Source organism: Thermobia domestica, chromosome 3 (assembly GCF_964235325.1).
Source record: "Thermobia domestica chromosome 3, izTheDome1.hap1.1, whole genome shotgun sequence".
NCBI lineage: Eukaryota > Metazoa > Arthropoda > Insecta > Zygentoma > Lepismatidae > Thermobia > Thermobia domestica.
In genome coordinates this window covers 59286798-59304677 of record NC_137456.1, presented here as the reverse complement: position 1 = coordinate 59304677, position 17880 = coordinate 59286798, and the positions used below count along the sequence as shown (strand labels likewise).

At 35.4% G+C, this 17880-nt stretch overlaps 1 protein-coding gene across 2 annotated transcripts in view; it reads left to right on the top strand.

Moving 5' to 3' along the window:
• The window catches only part of LOC145680415 (glutamate receptor ionotropic, NMDA 2B-like), an 868333-nt gene that overhangs the window by 670146 nt on the left and 180307 nt on the right, over window positions 1-17880 (top strand). The window lies entirely within an intron of this gene.

Genomic DNA, 17880 nt, shown 5'->3' with positions numbered 1-17880 from the left:
TCTCGTTGACCGGCACTTTTGGCACGAACTTCGCACAAATATTTCTCATGTTCAAATTTTCACTAACAATTTCATGTTCCATTGTTCTGGGTAGGTTAAGTTATTCGGCTATCATTTTCACACTGAAACGATCGTTTTGGTCCGAGAGTTTCCTTTATTTGATGAAATTTTCGTCCAAACGATTCGTTGGAGAATGTTAGTCATCCTCCATGCTTTCCCGTCCATTCTTCAAATTTCCAAGCAGCGAAAAACCTACTAGGTTGACTCTTGACAGGGCGTGGACCTAGTAGGTCTCCTTAATCATAGTGAACGTCTCTGAAGCGGATTTTCCAAGCTTGAATCAAAATTTAATGGCCTACCATTGCGCAAACGAACGCTGCATTTGGAGCTTCCAAAAATCTCAATGTCATTTCTACAGTAAACACAGTTCGCACGATAAGCGACCCTTACTCTACCAGAGCTCGAAAGATACTAATCTGGGAAGCAGTGTTGCCACACTTGGTATAATTGTATCAAATTCAGCTCTTTTTGTCATTCATTGGCCCGTTGGTACCACACTGGCATTTTCAGCCCCTTTTGTGAAAAAGTTGGCACAATTCTACTCAATCAGCACCATTTAACGAATACTTATCACATTTTCAAAAGTGTCAGTAAGGCTTTTCCTACATTTCACGTTACTTATACTGTGGGTTGAACTCTTACAAAATGCTGTTGAACATTTATTCCGTGACGTTGCACCGTATAACGCTACGAACTTTGTGTGTCTATTATCCTCCTTTGATCGTGAAATAAGCGAGAATAAGGTGCAATAATTTATATTTTAATATTTTATTATAATATACTGTTTACACACGAACTCGGAGATGATTGACTTGTTGCTCGTTTTATATATATTTATTTTCATATATGACCATAATACCGTTTCGGTTTATTGGTCACTTCGAAATAGAGGTGCGCTTGTTTTTCTTACAATATATACGGAAGATAACTGTTTTCCCTTTTAATTTGCGGCTTCTGTTATACTTCCTACGTGCTAGAAAAGTTTCATCTACTTTCATGGTTTTCGGAATCCTCCTCTTTGGATGTTTTTAAAAAAGTAATTTTTAAGAAGAGCACTTTCTTGATTTGGACTCTTGGAAAAGAGAGGAGGAAGTGTTCTAGAACTTTACCTCTTTTAGTTTCATGTTATAGAGCCATGTATTACACTAGTATAAAAAATGAATTCAGCCCTTTTTGTTTCAATTTGGTACTATTTTTCAGCTCATTCCAGAGCTAGGACAGTAGCAACACTGTTGGGAAGCGTTGGTTGGTAAGACCCGCCACATCCATCCTGCTTGTGGTGGACATGCTGTTGACAACTGGAGCGCCGTGTGCTGGCCAGTCTCATAATGTTTCGGACAAACCCTGTATATACTGAATCTGAGAAAGTGGGAATATCGATTACTGGGAATATCGGTTTGAGATAAGCGAATATCGATTACTTACTCGGATTCAGCATGTAAAAATATATAAAAGAAAGCTAACTTCAGCTCTGAGATAAAACCTTTGTTGACCAGTAGCTGTCATTAATCGTCTGCTTCCTTTAGTTGAGTTAATTTGAGTTTAACGACCCTTTCAGCAGCGAGGCTATATGAGACGGGACCTACTAATTAATGTGAAATCCGAACCACAGGGGGTCCCGCCGGGAATCGAACCTGCGTCTCCTACGCTAAAGGCACATACGCTAACCGCTTAGCCACGAAGGAGCTTTTGGCTTCCTTTAGACTACAGGGCATAAATATAGGACGTAAAACTGGAAGATTTCAGTTTTCATTTAGAATTGAAGATATTTATATATTTCTTACAATTCTAATATGTTTCAAAATAACTTTCTATATTATTTACTTCATAAACTTATATACTATTTTTTTCAATTTTGTTTTGAAATTTCTTTATCATCATAACACGTTTGTGGTGGACAAATTCAATTTTAAACTCATTGCAAATAGACCGTGAACATTGCGGTTTTACGTAATATGGACGTTCCTTTGAACCAATTAACTGCATTATGCGAGGTAGTTCTGTGTCTCCATAGAAATGCGGCTATATTGATGAGGATATTCGCGATTTTGCATAGCATGAACGTTGCTTGGAATTAGTTAACCACGTTATGCAAGTATTTGTAAAAAAAATTAATAATAATAATAATAATAATAATAATAATAATAATAATAATAATAATAATAATAATAATAATAATAGTAATAGTAATAATAATAATAATAATAATAAGCGGCTATAATGATGCTGATATCCGCAGTTTTACAAAGCACGAACGTTTCTTGGAGCCAATGAAGCATATTATGCAAAGTATTGTTGTGTTTAGATTCGTAAACACAGAAAAGGAAAACAACAAATACATACGTACGCATATTTACATAGATTACTTTGCTGTCAGTAATGCAGCGGACTCGTCAACAGATTGACCACTCAGTCAAAGTAAACCTTGAGGTGAAAGACGAGAAAATGCAGGCAATACGGAAAATAGAAAGAAAAAAAAGTTTGTGTTTACGTTTGAACCTTTAAATCTCGCGAGCCAATAATTCTGAAAATTGAGCTGCCCCTTAAGAAATTCACATAAGAGAGTCCTTCAACTGTGTGGATCAATAGCTCGAACCTCATCTTGAACACTCGTGCTGAGTACTCGAAGATGGATTACTTCCGGTGTCTTTTAGTGTGGAGAGAAGAGAAAAGTTGAAAGATCTTAGGTGTTTTGCACAGAGATTCTCTGTCATTTTTAACTGCATTCATAGCATTTATGGCGAAATCACCATGCTTTAAGGAATATCTTACTTATGCCATGCAAAGTACACTAAATTTCAAGCTGAAAATTTTGAGAGTTGCATATTTAGTCTGTTCTAGATGTCTGTTGTAAGTTACTTGAAGTACATAGATGATCATATTAGAAGCAAAAAGATATTAACATTGTATATACATGTTGTTATTATAACCTATAGAGTGGCTGAGTTGAAGAGCGCTCACCTCTTGTGTGAGGGATCTGCGATTCGATCCCAGGACATGAGAGTTTGAGGTGGATAGCAACGTGACCGCGAATTCTCATAAGGTTCTCCTGGTTTTCTTCCATATTCTCATTCTACAGATTTTTAAATAATCATTTAGTTTTCAGTAAACATCCGTCTCCTTCAAGCTAAAGGGCATAAATGTGGAACGGTAAGCTAGAAATTTCATTTTCACCTTTTGAAATGAAAAATGAAATATTTAACGTCCCACGTTATGGCCCTTAGGCTAAGGGATGCGATGATTAAAGTAAGTGACTGATGATGGAAGAATTGGTGGAATGAGAAAGTGGAAGGAAGCGGGAGTAACTCCGAGAAAACACGAACACGATGTTATCCACTAGAAACTTACTTAGCCGGGGATCGAATCAGGGACCCCATCAGGCCCGTAGATAGCTAAAAATGTAGGGAGGGGCGATCAACTAATATTACAGTTCATCACCTTATTATAGTTCATTTGCAAGCATACCATGAAAATTTTAGGTGGACCAGTAAAAATTTAATCGGGTCCGGCCCCATAGTCCCTCCGTAGATAAGGGCCTGGACCCCACGCACCAGAGGTAAGCGCTCTACCACAAGGTGACCACAATTTTTATTTCCAAAAACGGGAAGCATAGGTCTACAAATCGCCTATGGGGGGAGGAATATCTGACTTCCAGATTGCATTTTGGGACTCAGTAGTGTTTTCAATTTACAAAATACACACGTAAGAATGATAACACAGCGTTTCTAACTTAAGTACTACCCAACAATACTTTTAACTACTTGAACACTCAGAATTTCCATTCAATTCCCACTTGAACCACAGAACACTCAATTCCCATTTGAACATTCAGTAGTTCCAAACACTCTTCCTAATGAGTGTCGGTACGAAAGAGTGTAGAATTTGTATTGACCATTTATATTTTAAATAATAATTACGGGACATGGGTCATTTTTGCTTAAAACGGGACATTTAGGCGTCCCGTTTTACAGTCAGAACAAAAAGGGACAACGGTTGGAAAAAAGGGACTGTCCCGGCTAAAACAGGACGTCTGGTCACCTTGCTCTACCACTGAGGCACAGTGTTCTCATTTTCACCTTTTGATCACCCATACTTTTATATCTATATCTATATTTTATCTATCTATATTATATCTTTTATATCTATATCTATATATATGAGCTAATCAAAAAGGGCTAATCTGTGTTTACCTGTCTGAAAAAGAGGCTCCATTCTGAACAAGGTTTCACCGAAGCGTAGGGAAAGGTATGCTTATTTGGAAAAATGTTTTTTTTTAAAAAGAATACTAACAACAATATAAATAATTAATTTTATAAATGAAGACTTAAAAGACCGTTAATCTTTAACATTAGGTGAGGTTGTAAACATATAATTAAAAGAAAAAATAATCATAACCATACAACAAATATTGAAACAAGGAACATGATGTTCATGATGATACTATGAGAGTAAGTAGAATAATACTAATGATATTTACGAGTATAACAATAGGAATGAATGATGTGGTAAGTGCAATACATAAGACAACATGCGGATGGTGTTAATTAGATACATGATATTATCATTAGTGGCAGCTCTAGGCACTGGGAACGAATGGAGCTGTGGTTAATAAACAAATGAGTCACTACACTGGAAGAGAGGAGTAGATTAAAGGCAGATGTAGTCTGTGATGACAACTAAAGTGGGGTCTAATAGTATCTAGTGTGAAAATGATCGAAAGAGGTGAGTAGTAATAATGATGAGGTGTAGGATGAAGCGCTAAATGGCGTATTGTATCGTAGAGTAAGGAGTACCGAATGAGGTTCTGGTGATGTGTGTTAACCAAAGTTATTCAAGGTGGAATTGTAATGCCGGATAGGTAATTTGACGAAACAAGTCCTGTATGGGAGTAGGTAGCTTCAGGCGCGCACACATAAATTTTGAAGGGGTGAATCCAAGCTATTTTTAAGAGTATTCATCCCGGCGAAATTAAAATACCGCTAACTTTACAGTAATTATGTGATATCTTCAAATAGATAAAAGATAATCGAAATGTGGAACAAACGCGCCCTAGACAATATCATTTTACATGGGATACTGTTATCACGACTCACTTATTTGCTTTCGATTTCGAGCCATTTTGAAAATCGGCATTTATTTTCGCGTTTCTAAACAGCTGAAAACGGAAAGCCACTAGGTGACTTGTGATAACGATACCTCACGCAAAATAATATTGTCTAGGGCGCTCTTGTTCCATATTTTAATTATCTTTTATCTATTTGAAGATATCACATAATTACTGTAAAATTAGCGGTATTTTAATTTCGCCGGGATGAAGAGACTTAAGGGTTTTCCAATACTACAAGCCACTACGTCTATGTAGTACTGAACGGGAATTATTCTGTACGCAAAAATACGATAAGTAATTGTAAAAATACTTCCACCTATATTTTCAGAAAAAAAGTTATAGAAGTAGATTGTTTTTATAAGAGAAAGAGAAAGATCAAATGTTCCTGCTAGTTTTACCCTATACTTGTTTAATACTGAAATGATTGATGGGGTAAAACTCAATTCAAGGGTACACATCTGTTATCGTGATTTTCATCAGAAGATTTGCTTCTTTCCTGCAGATCGTTCCACCTGACCAATTAGTCATACTTGATTTTCCCACACGAGAGGCTATGCAACTCTCCCTCACAGTTGTCATAGCTGTTATCAGCCCCACAGTTGTCATAGTTGTTATCAGCTAGGCGGTAAGACTTACACGATCTCATTTCAAGGGTACACATTTTAATTAGTTGTCAACTGGTTTACAGGCCAGTCAACATGGACACTTTTAAAAGCATTACAGGGCTACGTAGAACTATCGTCACTTATGAACTGAAAATATTTCTTTTGCAATGCCATCTGGTTCAAGCTTTGAAGTTGTGTGGTATATGTAGAGGCAATAGTAATCTTTGTAAAATTGGGAATGGTAAGGGAGACGCATTATTTTAGGTCTCTTAACAGATATGAGTATTTATGAAAAAAATGAAATCTTTGAGTTTTACGTTCCACGGTTATACCTGCTAGGCTAAAGAAGACGCTGATAATGAGAAATGAATGAAATGGTGGAATGAAAAAAGGGGGAGGAAACTGGAAACTCCCATCCACATGGTGTTTGTCCACCACAAAGTTCACTTGACGGGTGTTGGGATCGAACCCAGGACCCCAAACACCAGAAGTGAACGCTCTCCCACTGAGCCACCGCGGCCCGTTGAGTATTTATGGAAGTTTGTCAATGCGAAGATATATGAATTATACAGTATATTTTCCTTAAGTCATAAATAACGAAGAGCTCGATTTTCATGTAGAATATTACAAATTATCTTGTATTGTTAAATGGTACTCTCTGTAATATCGAAAATTTTTTAGACTCATATTGTGCAATAGCATTTGCTGTGGATGACACTTTCTTTTTGTTTGTTTAAAATGAAATATAAACATGATGTTTGGAAAATTGCAAAATTTAAGTACACAATATATACTGGTCTTTATCCTGGCGCAATTATAAAAACAGATTGCTGGAGAGGATATAGCAGATTATCTGCTTTAGGATACCAGCATGATACAGTGAATCACAGCATTAATTTTGTTGATCCGAATGAGAATACAACACATACATCGACGATTGAATATTATTGGGCGAGAGTAAAACGAGACATTCGACGATGCATAGGGAGAATGAGTATCAGAAGAACTGAGTCATATTTAACAGAATATGTATGGTGGAGTAGACTGAAGTATTTCTATCCACAGTAAAGTTATGAACTAAATGAAACATAATAATGATAAGGAATTTGACAACTCCTCCCCCTAAAAGAAGACAACGATAAAAAAAAAAGATCTGAGTTGTTTTACCATTACCATATACAGACAAGAAGATATAAGATGTTTTCGCGACTCTTAATCACGTCAACTGAAAAAACTGTTTCTAGTTTGGTAGAAACAATTCATTCATAATCAGTTCTAAGCTTGAGTAAAGTATGAAGGGAAGTTACAATAAGAAGATAATTGGGTACTGAATTTGTATTTCCTATGCACATACATCTTCCCATTCTACATATTTCTACTTAAAAATTGAAGGATAACAATAATTATTTATATATACAATCCACCACAATCCAAGGATAACAACGATATTGTTATTTTATGTGGGTATTGTTCATTTGACAATTCCAGCGGCCATTTTCCAAAATAGCGGGCGAAGATCAGGTGGGATTTCAGGGAACTTTTAGTATGTTGCTTAGAACATCATTTCCAACATTATTAATTTTCAGCTTGTTACTAATTTGTTCCTTACTTTTTATTAATTTGACTGCACTATAATGGCACATTATAATTCATTGTAATATAATGTTACTGCATATAAATATATATATATATATATATATATATATATATATATATATATATAGGAAGTAGTTTTTCAAAGATGTTCACATAAGGCAGAATTTTGTAAATAATATTTACTTTATAAGGTGTATCAAAATCAAAATTTTGTATCAGTTGTGAAAAATAATTAGGCCTACAATTATCTCATTAAATAAGTCTAAAACGATGTGTGACATTCTCCCGTAATTATTTTAATCATGATAAGACGAAAGTAACAAGTTTCATAGCTAATGCTGCTTGGTAGTTTATTTCCTGTTGATTGATTTGTATGACGTCCTTACCTGTTTTTTTTTTTTTTTTTTTTTTGAAAGATTATTGTTTTTCAAAAGTAACTTATAATTTTCTAGTTTTTTCAAATATCTGATATTAAAGAAAAGGCCAACTTGTAAAAGGAAATATAGTTTGTATGAAGGATGAACAAATATATCGCTTATTTTTTTCCACAGATGCAGTAATTCTTTCCATTAAAATTGCTCAGAATATGACTATTTTTTTCTATGGGTTGGCTTTCATTACTGATATTTAGTCTGTATACTCTGAAAAAGTTCCAGTAGACGTGATACGTGAACAATACAGAAGCATCTAACTAACAAATTTTACAATAATATTTTCGGATAACAATCTAGTTCTACACTTACGATTTTTTTTTAAATGTACGCATTAATATACCTATTTCTAAAACAATTGAAGAGCTCAATTCCAAAAGAGCCTAAGTCAAAAAAGTAAGTTTTTCAGAAGACGATATTTTTTGTGTGTGTTTCCATCCCTCTGTTTTTGTGCAAGAAAAGTACTTTACATAAAACAAAATTGTAATTGCCTTTTTTATTCGTAGTATGAAAGTGAAATTATCAATTATAGCAAATGTGCCAAAAGTGCCTAAGTCAGTTGACTTAACACCTCTTGAAAAGAACTATCCTAACCTAACCGAATTGATTGTATAACTTGCTCAGCTGCATTGTACTAATATTTTTGCTCTGAAACTATTGATGTTAAAGAAACCTCTTAAATAACTATAAAAATATATTTGGAAACTTGTAATATCCGAACGGCAAGTTACAAAAACCTCAAAACAGCAAAAATATTGTAAGTAACGTCAAGCAGGATGATCAGTGTTGTCGGTATCTAAGTTTGTATATACATTTACTGAAACATAAATGCATAGCTTTAGAAAGGCACATCGAACAAATCCATAGAACTTCATACACAAGTTTAAATAAATGGCTCTTCTTCATCATGTACTACAATATTATTATGTTAATCGCAATTGTTTTCTGCTGCCAGAGCTTTACTGTAGTAGTGTTGTGCTTTTGTAATATGCCATTACAGCCTAATGATATTATGTTTTTAACAGGAGGGTGCCCGAAATTTTTTGCACCGACTGTACTTGATGTTTAACAAAAAAATTTGTGGCTGTTCATATAATTCGTAATTTTATTTGTTATTCTATTTCAAATTAACATGGAAAACTGTAAAAAAATTCATTACGGATTATAGTTTTGGGAATCAATATCTTTATTTATATTTTAAATTAGTTATAAGTCTTGCATATGTATATGTAAATGGATTATTACAATTCTTACGGTGTCAGTGCTATCCGAAAATATAGATCCACTATTGGACGGAACTTTCCAGATCAAATAACCAATCTAAAATTCGACAGAATTTTCAGGACCACCCTTCACCTCTCTTTTAGATACCTAGGTCCTTCTAAAATCTAGTTTAATCCAGATTTTACCAAATTTTATTCGTTTCAAAGCCCCACCGCCAAAATGCTTTGTTTTGATTGGCTGATAAACCCACGCTATGATATTAGGGCGCAATTATTCCATTCCCTGCAAGATTTTCACTGACGACAGCCGACCCGGATCTGCCAGCATATAAAAGGAGAAATTAATTAGAAAAGCTGCATTAAGAAGGTAAAACTAATATAATAATTGAATAAATACCGTCCAGGAAGCTATGGAGCCATAATTTGCAGCTTTTTATAGTAAAAAAAACTGGACTAAAATCTTAGTGAAATATAGCCAGAACCACAGGACGCCATGTCAGATGTAAATATTTAGTGTGGACAGGTTCGACATTTAAGTGCGGTTAATTTGGTGTGATAAAATCTTCATTTGCTTTGACTCAGGAAATTCAATTCAGTGATTATCCTTTTCACCCCTCCCAATATCATTTACAGTCAAGACCTGTCCGTGTAGTAATTTATTAATATAGATAGTGATTTTTTTTTTACTAACTCACATGGCGGTATTTTGCGTTTTGCAATCTTGGTAACATTAGAATGATGGCTTAAGTTAACTCTCAGGGCTCCTATCTGACTCCCAAATTGGGAGTACGGCTTCCAGCGGGATGAGTTGAACATGTAGTTTGTTCCGGGTTCCTGCCCCTTCAGGGCAGGGGTCCTATTGTTAGTCACCACTTCGATATGTCCCCTCGGGGGCATTGACTGAACAGGTTAAGAATGTGATTTAGTAAATACAGGGCCAGTTGGCCCTGTTCCTTTCTTTCCCTTTCCTTTCGTTACCTTGCATAGAGCCGATTTAAAATGGTAAAATCTGAATGTTGTCTGTGTATATTTATTAGTATAACATGTATTAATGATAGTGATGATTGGTGTGTATTGGCATGATGTGTCTTGTAGTTTAAGTAGTATGTGTATATTTGTAATGCAGTATCAGTGGTAGTGGTAGTTAAGTGATGAAAGAGTGTGTGAGATGGTTGAGTATGGACAGTGTAGTATTTACTATGCGATATTTTTATTCCGTCATTAAGTGAACTCATACACAATATTTAAAAATGAACGTAATATAGTACAATAATTCCGTGTACAAGGTCACATTCGGTGGTTCAAGGGTTGATCATATCGTCGCTAGCCCTAGTGTCAAAAGTCAGTACTAACCGCCATTCTTCTGTCGAGGTACTTGGTGATTTAGTTTTCATGAAATTGATCTTTCTTTTCGAAATAAAACCTAGAAGGTATAATTCACAGCCCATATGTATGTACAGTTAGGTCAACTGACCTAAAATTAATATTTTCCGAAAATTACAACATTCTGCTCCGTCTAGAAGTCGAAATATTGAAATAAATAAACAATACGTAAAGTTTTAACAGAAGTCGGGCGATATGATGCTAGTTCTTCGCTTTGAAATTATATTAAATGTTCATTTTTCTTCGTGGCTGCAGAATAATTTCATTGTTGCTGCAGAATTTCATCAACATTAAATATTATCGCGGATAATTCTATTTTCAGTGAATATACGTAGGATTTTTTTTCGTTCTTAATAAAGCTACCAGGTATTACATAGTATTGTGTGTGTGTGAAAGAGTCTTGAGTTCGAGTGAGGTTGTCGTGCGGTGGTCGGAATGGGAAATGTTTGTAGTGACTATAGATTTTAAAGTGTTATGATGAAATGTGTAAATAGGCTGGGCGTAGATAGAAGAAACAGGGTGTTTGTAGAATATAGCGTCGTGGCAAATGAATATTAATGTGAATATGAATATAAAGTATATGAATATTGTAGTAAATGAATATAGAATATAGGACACCCATATAGTTAAATATATAGTAGCCCAGTGAATACTTCGCCGCGTGTTAATATATAAATATTGAATAGATACGTGTAGCTACAAAAATCTCAGGTTCTGACCCCAGCACCATAATATCACGCGGACCGGAGGGCGATATATAGTCGGACTATGGTAATACTTTGTAGTTTTATGTGTTATAATAATAATCAACCATAGTAATACCATCTGATAGAATAGGTAGCATCATATAACCGCTGACTAGACATATTGAATAATAAATTATGAAAAGACAATAGTAGTTATACAACAGGGCTGTAGCGAATTATATTTTCTGGTCAGTTTTAAAATAGAATATCCTGCTCCGTGAGATTTTTTTTTCCTTCACGTTACCTACTCGGGCTAGCTTACAATGTTCATGGAGGCGACGGCTCTGATAGGGTTACAGAATCAAAACAATTAATTATTGAAATTTATTATTCGCGTACCCGGATGTCGACCCCTAGTCCCTTTAAGTATTTTCATTTCTTTTCTTAGTTTAATTAGACGAGGGAAATTAACGACATCCCAGACTGTGGCGTGTCTGCGCAGGGTAGCTATCGGTGAAGTTTGGCAATAGAAATCACCGATCCAAAATTCAGTTTATTTAAATTTTTTTTATTTTGGCAAATCACTACTTAGGGATATCTTAGCTATTACTCTAGTTTCATTACTGTCTTCGAACCTCCTTAGTTCTTCTGAGGGGTCGAATGTTTTTTTTGTCTTACTTAGAGATTTCAAAACTGGGGATACAGTTACCCGGTCCCTTCCCCCTCCCCTTTTATCCTGCTGGTCTGGGCCGGATACGGGGATCGGATTTCAATCTTACAAACAAACTCTTGTGGGATTGGGATCTGATGGACACAGAACTTGCATCCTTGGCAGCAGGGCGCCCTCTTGAGTCTACGTATTTGAGTAGACCACCCCTTTTGGCATGTTAAGAATATTTTGGCTATGAGTTGTTATATATTTAAATTCGATCACTCTTCTGAGTAGTGAGTAGTACTTTAATCTTTCTCCTTTCATTGGCGCCGCTTTCTCTCTCTTGTCTCGTTCTTCCTTCTTACTTCGAGATTTTTTTAAATTTTTCAACCTTCCCCCCCCCCAAGATTTTGAACTTGTTACTTACGATTTAGTTAACGTACAACTCTGATCTGAAACTACCAGCTGAGACGTTGCAAGACACGATTCATGAATGGAGTAGATGATGATTGGGTCCTCCATCACATGTTGACCTATCGCTGAAATGAACAAAGACTTAGTATTTGACGACACTTCGATTACGTTCTTTCACCGTCGTTCCTCTTAAGTTTTTTCTTTTTTTTTCGTAATCCATTGGTCACTTTCTTTTCTGTGTTGGTTTTCGATTACTTTGTAGTTAACCTGGGCCCAGAAATTGTACTTTGGTTTATCTAGTTATATCTTTAGAAATGCTCTGTGTTACGTGCCTGCCGCACAAAGTTTTTTCCTTCATGATTTAAACACGAGTTGATTATATAAAAGTGAAAAGGTTATAGACGCGCGGTATCAGGTAAAAAAAATCAATTTTCTTTTTCATATGTAATGTCGGAAGTCATTTGTTTTCTTGGACAATGTTTGCAACCTTTTAAAAAATTATTGTTGGGGTGATTAATTTAAATGTGTGCGCATTTATAATATATATATATATATAAAGAAATGAATACGTCGAAATGTATATGTAATTAGTATGTGAATATGATTTTAAAGTAAAAGTATGATATTAAATGTATTATGAATATATGTAAGAGCGCTCGCGTCTGTACCCCTAAACGTGTGTTGGTTGCTATAGTTTACCAGTGAGTTTTCCGACGAATGTAAGAATGTAGATTTTGTTAAGAATACCGCCGTGCACTTAAGTAATTTTTCTTTTATTTTGAATAAATGTAAATGACAACTTCTGTAATTATGTAATGGCATGTATTGAAAAGTAACGGCAGGTAAAAACGTAACTCATATCACAACGAATATTAACCCTGAACTACCAACCTAAAGCCATTGTGGAAAGTGCACCTGGAATCCTTCTCACCTGTATATGTATCCTGTGACTTGACCAGTTTTTTTATCCTCAATTTAAACCTTTATACTCCGTACACCTGCGGGAGATCGTTCTTAAAAATCCGAATTATATACACATATATACGAAAGTGATCCTGAAGAAAGGTCTCATGACGTGTCCCTGTGTTAAATAAATAACTTAAAACTAAGCAAATAATAAGTTTGGAAATGGATCGTCTCAGAGGAGAAACATCCTCTAGTGAAAGTTGTTTTCTTAAGGTCCCTAGATGGGTAAAGCGTCGTAATGTGCGATTGTAGACATAAACTGCGAAGAGTTACAATCTAAATATAGTCGATGAATGGTTTTTTGTAAACCAATAGTTACATATATAGATATATAGAGAGAGATATATATAAACACAAACTAAGTTAAATGGAGCGAAATGTTCTGGACACTACGAGTAGTGCGTGATTGGTGATTTGAACGCTCAAAATTATTGATACTTCATTTCTTAATGTGAGGTAGAGACTCATACAAGTTTTAATGCACCTAAAAGTTTTTTTCTCTTTCCTTTCCTCTTTGTCCAATTATTCTTTTTTAAGTGTAATAAGTTTTTTTTTTGCGTATGTCGCAAATCATAATTTTGCTTTAGCATGCCTGAGATATGATACATGTAATTATATTTTTTTTTCTTTCCATTTGTCAATATGATTGAATATACAAAAATTTACTAAAATATAACACTATGTACTCTATTAATATATAACCAAGAACTTGTGCTTTTAATATTTTCTTCATAATTACTCGTTTTGTTTTTTTCCTTTTCACTATGAATGTAATAAACTATTTGTATCTTTGTAGTTAGTTGATTTTCCTTTAAACATATATACACTGTCCTGAGTGAGTGAGCGTGTGAATGCATGATAGATTTAATTTAGGTAATTTTAGTGATATCATTTGTCATATTAACATCTGTAATATATGTGTCATGTTTTAACGTATATGTTAAGGTAAATAACCTAGGTCATGAAGGACCGTCACTAATGGTTTAAATCGGCTCTAGGAGTGAAACAAAAATAGCAGGATGAGCCTAAATACGACATCTTTCTTCCAGGAAGTTGAAATTCTTATCGATACGATACATAAATTTATATTGAGTTTATAAGTCTGATTTTTTTTTCCTCTTGGCTAATTCATATGTGTGGTCGATCCTAGAGAACAGAGTTCAGATGCTGGATGGTTATCAATCACCGGTCGGAATAACAGTACAAAGAATGATTTCACCCTTCTCCTTTCCAGGTCTAGGTCTGGGCAATCCCACGGTCGTGGTGCCTGGAGCTAGGTCTGGGTGGTATGAGGGAACATGTGTCTATTCCGAAGCATTCCAAAATTGATTAGTCGTTAATAACATTTAGAATGATTCATCTTTCAACGACTTTCCCGACCTTTTACTATATTTCCGGAATTATCCAGTAATCTGTTTCTTATTAAAATACCCTATTTCTTTTCTTTCTTCTTTTCCTACGTCCTTCTTTTACCCTTCTACTTTCTTCTCTTTCTTTTCTATTTCTAAATGAAAGAAAACGGAGTCATGATTGAGAGTAGTCGCTATTGGCACGGTCAATAAGTTGTTTAGATGAGTTTTCTTCGGGAGTCCGATATGGAATAATCAACAATAACAAGAAAGTTTATTGGAATTTACTTTATTGGAAAATAATCCGGATTTCAATCAGTAGGTGATGTTTCGTAATCGTCCTCGTTCAAAGAGAATTAATTTTAGCGACTTCTCTCCAGTACATTGCACTTTATTATTATTTTTTCTTCGTTTTTTACATTTTTTTTCTTTCAAAATTGGCGACCGTTGACATCGGACAGTTACCATGGAAACAATTGTTTTCCCTGGTAACGAATCTGAAATTATTTATTAAACACTGTTTATGATCGAGCACATATTGACTTGGCCACAAAAGGTGTATAATTAAAAAGTTACAGTGAGATTAAATAATTATAGTCATTGGCTGTTCTGCTATCTTTGTCTCTCTCTGTAGAAAGGGGGAAATGAAGGAATTTGTCAAAGTGACTTCTAAAATTTGAAAATGCTGGAAGTTGACCCAAGGAGGGAATTAGATAGGAGTCCCTTAATTTATGAATAGTACCTGATTAATAAGTATTGTTAGTTTATAAGGATATACTTGCATGTGTTTATATTGTGTCTTTTTATATGGAAACTATGGCAACCAATAGGGAAGTAGTATCACACGAGAACGCGGAAGTCTCATGTACACAATGTACTTTAGAAAGTAGTGAGAAAAGAGCTCGCGTCTCTCGTAGGCTAGTGAGGTGTCACGAATGTGGGCTGAAATGGATCCATTTCAGTTGTATTAATTTAGAGGATACTGCTGAAAATGCAGAAAAGGTCCGGGCTGGTGAAATAGTTAAATACTGCAAAGAATGTGAGGGAAAGCTCCACCAGTCGCGTGAACCCATGAGTTTATCCTCTGAAAAAAAAATGAACATCCCGATTCGGACGGTGAGCGAGGGTATAGTACCCCGAAGAACAGAGGCCAAATATCTCCAGTGGAGATATCTGACCTCGATGATGATGAAAAAGATGGGGATCCAATTGGTGATAAACCCAAAGAAAAGCAAAGGAAGACTGTGTCATCTAATAATGACGCTCTCCTCCTTTCATTACAACAGATGCTACAAAAAATAGATCGGAATAATCAACAGATGAGGTATGAAATAAATGAGAATAGCCGGGAAATGAGACGCGAAATAAATGAAAAAATAGATGAAAATAGCCGGGAGATGAGACGCGAAATAAATGAAAATAGTCTGGAAATGAGACGCGAAATAAATGAAAAATTTGACACCTCGAAACGAGAAACCGAATCTCGATTCGAGGTACTAACCCAGAAAATCGACAACATATGTTCGGACTTTGCTTCCTCAATAACTACGTTGAGAGAGCAAATGTCTACTGAGATTGATTTGGTCAGATGCGAGGCTCAGCAATCTTTAAAGCAACTTCAGCAGGAGACTGAGGGTAAATTCGATCATGTAAATTCCGAATTTAAACAAGTAGATACCAAATTGCATAAGATCAACCATAAACTAGAAACTCAGCAGGCCGAAATTGATAGTTTAAAGTCAACCTTGTCAGATTTATCATTGGAAACCAAACTGGAAGTAACTGACCAAAAAATCTCGAAAATTCAGAACGAAATAGTAATTATCCAAAAAGAAATAACGAAACCTAGTCGCGGAAAATCAGAGGTAACCTATCCTTTCCCCGGTAGCGATTCCTCAGAAATATTACCTGCTATAACAACTACCTGTAGCGCAGGAAAAGAAAATTTAATGTCAGTTGATGCACGGGATATTGTGACGCACTACCCCATGCATCGGTCAGAACCAAAGTTGTGGTTCAATTCCAATAGTGTGCCGAATCAGTCGAGTGTTGTGACGACTACGGTCACTAGCGTGAGTGCTCCCTCCTTACATGGAGGTATACAATCACATAGCGTGTTGCCGGGAAGAGGAGATGGGTACCATTCTGAGTCGTTGTTCACGGGAGCGATTGGTCCGGGGATGGAGCCCAACATATTCAATACGACCAACAAAATCCCTTTCACTTACATGGGTAATTATAACACCGCTACTACGTCGTCGGTGGTAAATCCGGTGACGACTCCGATTGTGCAGGATAATATGTTAATTGCCACCAACAATTCCCCTACTTATGTTAGTATGAGCTCTAAAGTGTCCCTCCGGGATATTGAACGTTTTCTCACTTTCGATGGGAACATTGCGAACTGGTTACCTCGTGTTTTCCTGCTACCTAAAAGGTGAACTCACAATTTCCAGAATCTTAAGCTTTTCAACTGTACCGGGGACAAAAAACGGGAACTTCTATCTCAATACCCAAAGTGAATGTTACACTGTCTCATTTGAGTACATGAGAGTATGAGTGAGTAGTCAGTTTATTAGTATTAATACATGTTAATTCTATTCAACAAAATTTTGTTATTCAAACAATTTTTTTTTAACGACGCCGGGGAACTGTAATATGCCATTACATCCTAATGATATTATGTTTTTAACAGGAGGGTGCCCGAAATTTTTTGCACCGACTGTACTTGATGTTTAACAAAAAAATTTGTGGCTGTTCATATAATTCGTAATTTTATTTGTTATTCTATTTCAAATTAACATGGAAAACTGTAAAAAAATTCATTACGGATTATAGTTTTGGGAATCAATATCTTTATTTATATTTTAAATTAGTTATAAGTCTTGCATATGTATATGTAAATGGATTATTACAATTCTTACGGTGTCAGTGCTATCCGAAAATATAGATCCACTATTGGACGGAACTTTCCAGATCAAATAACCAATCTAAAATTCGACAGAATTTTCAGGACCACCCTTCACCTCTCTTTTAGATACCTAGGTCCTTCTAAAATCTAGTTTAATCCAGATTTTACCAAATTTTATTCGTTTCAAAGCCCCACCGCCAAAATGCTTTGTTTTGATTGGCTGATAAACCCACGCTATGATATTAGGGCGCAATTATTCCATTCCCTGCAAGATTTTCACTGACGACAGCCGACCCGGATCTGCCAGCATATAAAAGGAGAAATTAATTAGAAAAGCTGCATTAAGAAGGTAAAACTAATATAATAATTGAATAAATACCGTCCAGGAAGCTATGGAGCCATAATTTGCAGATTTTTATAGTAAAAAAACTGGACTAAAATCTTAGTGAAATATAGCCAGAACCACAGGACGCCATGTCAGATGTAAATATTTAGTG